We start from the raw sequence: 6,000 nt of genomic DNA, 5'->3' as shown, positions 1-6,000 counted from the left end.
TGGCTGAAACCACACGTGGTGAGAGTACTTATACCACACAAATTGGCAATGCTACATATAGGAGCTTTCTGCAGGGGAGGAGGGGAACCTGTTGTTAAACGTTTCAGCACACTACTGCTTATAGGCCTAAATTTTTCTTTCATTTTATTGGAAAATACAGATATTTTTTAAGAAATTGAATATAGTATATAACTGTAGAGGGCTAATTAATTCATGCATATTAATAAATTATTTAAGTGCTGATAATTCATCTATCTTTCTAAATTAAATATAGAGCTTTTTTACTTTTTATTAAATATAGAGCTTCTAACCATTTCAATTTAAATAATTAATTTCAATGCTAGTGAAGAGAAAGAACGGAGAACAATTGTATTTCAGAACCCCACTTTTTTTAACAGATAACATCACTTAAAAGCACTATGCTGTGAAGGACTGTGCATACATTGACACATAATTTGTCTGTTCAGTGCAACTGTACATAGCAAAACCATCGGCCAACACTCCATCTTCCCTGATAAGTTGCTTTTCCTCCTGAGTGATGCCATTTATTTCTCAGTGCCTCTCTTGGCTTTCTTAGGCTTCTGGAGCTGAACTGTGGGAAAATGTTCCCTCTTTTTGTTAGTATTTCCTTTCTTGGGATGATTAAGATCTCTCGATATTTCCACAACCTGGGAACTGTTCTTTCTTTTTAGAGTCATTCTGTATATGTCTGCTCTGATCTCATTTTGATGACTGAACACTCAGAGGGAAATCTAGTTTGCCTCATTTCCAACTACATGGAAGAATCTCGACATTTTCCCTCTTATGAAATGCATAAAGCTACCATTATAATCCAGTCATTCACATTAGTTTTGTGTCTCCAATATAAATTTTGGGCTCTGACAAATGAATAATCTCTTGTGTCCAAAAATGCGGTACCACACAGAATAGCTTCACTGTTCACAAATTCCCTAATCCTCCATTCTTCTCCACCCATTCCTTCCACTCCACCGCATTCCCCCCAACCCTCTGGAAATCCTGATATTTTTATGGTCTCTAGAGTTTTGGCATTTCCACAAAGTCAGAAAGTTGGAATCAGACAGTAGGAAGCCCTTGCAAACTGGCTTTTTTCAGAAAGCAGTATGCATTAACCTCGCTTCATGTGTTCTCTGCCTGCTCGATCAATTACTGAGGAAGAGATGGATGAAATTTCCAACAATACTGGTGGATTTTCTGTGCATCCTTTCACCTCTCTCTGTTTTGCCTCAGCTACTTTGGCACTCTATTATTAGATAGATTCATATTAAGGAATATTTTCTCTTCTTGATGTTTTGACCCCTTGGTCATTGTATGGTGCCTTCTTCATCCCTAATGTTTTCCTTGTCCTGAAATCTGCTTTGTCAGAACTTAATACAGCTACTTAGCTTCCTTCTAATTAATTGTGGCATAGTGTTTCTTTCTCCATCCCTTTACCCTGAATCTATTTACATCTTCATGTGTGAAGTGAGTTTCTTGTAGACAATAAGGAGTTGAGTATATTTTCAACCATTCTGAGAATCTCTGTCATTAATTGGTGTGTTTAAGCCATTCATATTTAAAGTGATTATTGATATAGTTGGATTAATATCTACCATGTCTATAAATGTTCTCCATTTGTTGCAAATGTTCTTTATTTCTTTTTTCCCTTTTTCTGCCTTTTCTGGTCTTCGTTAAGCATTTCATATGATTGCATTTTTCTCTCTTCTCATACTGTACCAATTATACCACTTTAAAAAAAAATATTTAGTGGTTCCACTAGAGTGACCCAAGTAATCTAAACTAATCTGAATCAACTTTTAAAGGATACTTTATAGGTAGTACAGCTATCTTATAATGGAGTACTTCTAATTCTTCCTCCCATATCTTACAACACTGCTGTCATTCATTTCACTCGTCCATTTGGTGTAAGCACCCAATATGTTGTCACTATTATTACTCTGAACAGTTATTTATTAGATTCATTAAGAACAAGAAAGGGATGCCTGTGTGGCTCAGTCAGTTAAGCATCTGCCTTTGGCTCAGGTCATGATCCCAGGGTCCTGGGATCAAGTCCCGCATTAGGCTCCATGCTCAGCGGGGAGCCTGCCTCTCCCTTTGCCTGCTGTCCCCCTGCTTGTGCTTTCTTGCTCTCTCTCTGACAAATAAATAAAAAAATATTTTAAAAAAAGAACAAGAAAAATAAAATATTTTATTTTACCTTCATGTATCCCTTCTCCAACACTATTCCTTTATGTAGACACAAGTTTCTGACCGATATTATTTTCCTTCAGCCTGAAGCATTTTTAATGTTTCCCAGAGAGCATTTCTGCTGGTCATGAATTCCTTCATCTAAATTCATCTGAGAAAGTCTTTATTTTTTCCTTCCTTCTGAAGGATAATTTCACTGGATGTAGAATTCTAGGTTGATACATTTATTTTCTTTTTACACTTTAAATATTTCACTAGACGCTCTTTTTGGCTTGCATGGTTACTGACAAGAGGTATAGTGTAATTGTAATCCTGTTCCTCTAGATTCTAAACTGTCATGGAGCCCATGTGGAAATTTCCTCTATTTTGTTGTTGTTGCCAATTTTCTTTTGCTGGACTCCTTCTATTTATGGCATGTAAAATATTCTGTTCATGCCCTGACCCAGAAAATCTTCTCAGGTGAGAAAATAATCAGTGGTGTCAGCTCACCTAAGAATGACTGCTCACACTTTGGAATTTAAGTGCATCTTATCTTTGATCACAGCGCTCTGGTATCTTCAAAAGCTATAATTTTATAATTTTCTTTATTTTGTTGATACACCAGTGATGACTTGCTGCTACCTCCTACCTATTATATCCCATTTAAAATTGGCAGGATACACACACACAAACACACACACATACATATTTGTGTGTGTGTGTATATATATATATATATATATATATATATAATATATCTGAAGTTTAATAAAATTATATATCTATAACTGTATCTCAAGTTATATATATATCTGTGTGTATATATATATATATAGTTAACTGATTTTCCCAGTTACACATTTAATAAATGGAATAGTAAATAATTCAAAAGGCTGTGTGGAGATGACCTTTAGTGATAATACCACTAACTCTATGCATTCAACTTGGCTCGGGAGGTTCAGCCAACATAATCGATTTAGAGTATACAGTCTGCAATCAAATGGACCAGAAGGGCTAGCACTTTTAGTGATTTTGCAAAAAAATGTATTTGTAGCATGAGGAAGAGGAAGCAGCTGCTCTTCCTCCCTTTACCACAGTGCATGGTAATGCAACTCCTGATCTGAACACATTACTCTTGCCATTTAATGCAAAGAAAGTTGATTACAAAGAATGACAAACAGCTGGATTCAGTGATGGTCTTTCTAGCCTCAAACACATTCAACTTTTAATTAAACTATTCTTAAGTTTTTCTTAGTAATGACATTAATACATAATAGCATCCCGGCCTGATTAGTGAAAATATTCCCATTATTTAGGGAGGAGTTGTAATTATGTTCTGGCCTCATGGCTGTCATTTAGAAAATTGCAAACACAGTTCATTAAAGGGCACTTTCATCAAGGGACTTACTTTCCATCCAAGTGGTTATTCACAGTAAAGACAGGTCTCTGATGTAAGTTTACAGAGGAAACCAAGATACCTTATAATTACACAGTCAAGCTACTGTTCCTACCACATTCACTAGAATTGGTTCAGAGAATATGAAATCCCTACAATGAGAAATTGCTTCCTGCCTAAGTACCAGTTGAGTGTGTTTTCAGGTACACAAAATCTTAATTATTTTATGATCATATTTGTGTTTTTTAAAAGCAACAGTACTTTAAATCATTTATCATTTGTTATTAATGTTTTCAAGCATTTCACAAATTGTGGAAATATGTATGTATATGTGTATATATAGGTGTATATATACATCCATCCATCCATCTATATAATTGTCTTTCAAAAAGGCTCACAAGAGAAAACATAGTGACTTGATAAATTCAACAGATATACTGCAGAGATGAAAGAGGGAATGACAAATAGTAAACATACATAAGACAAGAGGAATAGAATATATCAGGGCTTTGTAAATGGGCATGGGCTAAATGCTATTAAAATGAATTTATAAGAACCATACTAAAATATATTTTACAAAGTAGAATATAAAGGAATGGGCAGGGGTGCCTGGGTGTCTCAGTTGGTTAAGTGTCTGACTCTTTTTTTTTTTTAAGATTTTATTTATTTATTAGACAGAGATAGAGACAGCCAGCGAGAGAGGGAACACAAGCAGGGGGAGTGGGAGAGGGAGAAGCAGGCTCATAGCGGAGGAGCCTGATGTGGGGCTCGATCCCATCACCCCGGGATCACACCCTGAGCCGAAGGCAGACACTTAACTGCTGTGCCACCCAGGCGCCCCAAGTGTCTGACTCTTGATTTCAGCTATGGATGAGCTCTCAAGGTCATGAGATCAAGTCCTGGGTCAGGCTTCATGCTCAGCAAAGAGTCTGCTTGAGATTCTCTCCCTCTCCTTCTGCCCCTCCCACCACTTGCTCTCTTTCTCTTTGTCTAATTGAATAAATAAATAAAATATTAAAAAAAAAAAAGAATGGGTAATTGCTTGCTAAAACAAAAAGGGGGAGATGACTGGCAGAAATGCAAAACGAATATTAGTTCAGGATTAAAAACACTACAAAGACAAATGACATTTTAAAAAGCAAATTACTAAAAATTCAAAGAAAACTTGAAAAAATAAAATCATACTGGGATATTTCAATATATCTCAATCCATTCTATTAGACACAAAAATGTAAAGAACAGATGAAATAAACCATCATCCTAATACGTATATAAGGAATGTTCATTGAAAATAGAGAGTATGTTATAATATCTGTGGAAAAACTAGAACAATTAGAAAAATATCTATATATTTACACCCCCCCACCCCAAAATAACCCCACACTAAACTATAAGAATAGTACTGGCTATATGCTGTGTCTTATAGCCCCACACATATAGAAATTAATAATAAAATGTGGCAAATATGTAGAGATATATTTAAAAGAATATTCATGGCAACATTTTTATAGCGCACTAAACTGGAAACAAGTGAAGAATGTTTGAATAAACTAAGCAACAGCCATACCATGAAAAATATAAAAATATGCAGCCACAGGAAATAGTATGTGAGATGGATACTGATTTGAAAGGATTGCCTCAATTTATTGTTGAGTTTAAAATTAAAGTGCAGTATGTCCCCAAGTTTTATCTGTGTTGTAGCATGTGACAGGATTTCCTCACTTTTTAAGGCTGAAAAATATTTCATGTACGTATGTACATTTTGTTTATCCATTCATCTGTTGATAAACACTTAGGTTGCTTCCACTGCTTGGCTCTTGTGAACATGGGGGTGCAAATATCTCCTAAAGATTATGCTTTCAATTATCTTTGACATATACCCAGAGGTGGAGTTGCTGAATCCTATGGTAATTCTATTTTTGAATTTCTGAGGAAAAGCCATATTGATTTTCATTTCGGCTGCACCAATTTAAATTCCCCCACCAGCAGCAAACCGGTGTCCCAATTTATCCAGATCCTCACTCATGCTCTTTTTTCCTAGATAATAACCATTCTAAGGTGTGAGGTGGTATCTCAGAGTGGTTTCCATTTCCTTAAAACTAGTGATGACAGGCATCTTTTCATATTATTATTGGCCATCTGTATATCATCTTTGGAGAAATATCTATTCAAGTCCTTTGCCCATTTTTGAATAGGGTTATTTGGATTTTTTTATTGTTGAGTTGTATTTCTTCACATATTTGGGATCTTAACCCCTATTCAGACATGTGATTTTCAAATATTTTCTCCCATTCTGTAGGTTGCCTTATCATTGTGTTGAGTGTGTCCTTTTACACACAGAAGTTTCTAAGTGATGTCCCATTGATCTATTTTTGCTTTTGTTGCCTGTGCTTTTGATGTCCTATCCAAGAAATCGTTCC

The sequence above is a fragment of the Ursus arctos genome, unplaced genomic scaffold, assembly GCF_023065955.2.
Source record: "Ursus arctos isolate Adak ecotype North America unplaced genomic scaffold, UrsArc2.0 scaffold_17, whole genome shotgun sequence".
NCBI classification, from domain to species: domain Eukaryota; kingdom Metazoa; phylum Chordata; class Mammalia; order Carnivora; family Ursidae; genus Ursus; species Ursus arctos.
The sequence above is the reverse complement of the archived record's forward strand: the minus strand, read 5'-3'. Positions refer to the sequence as shown.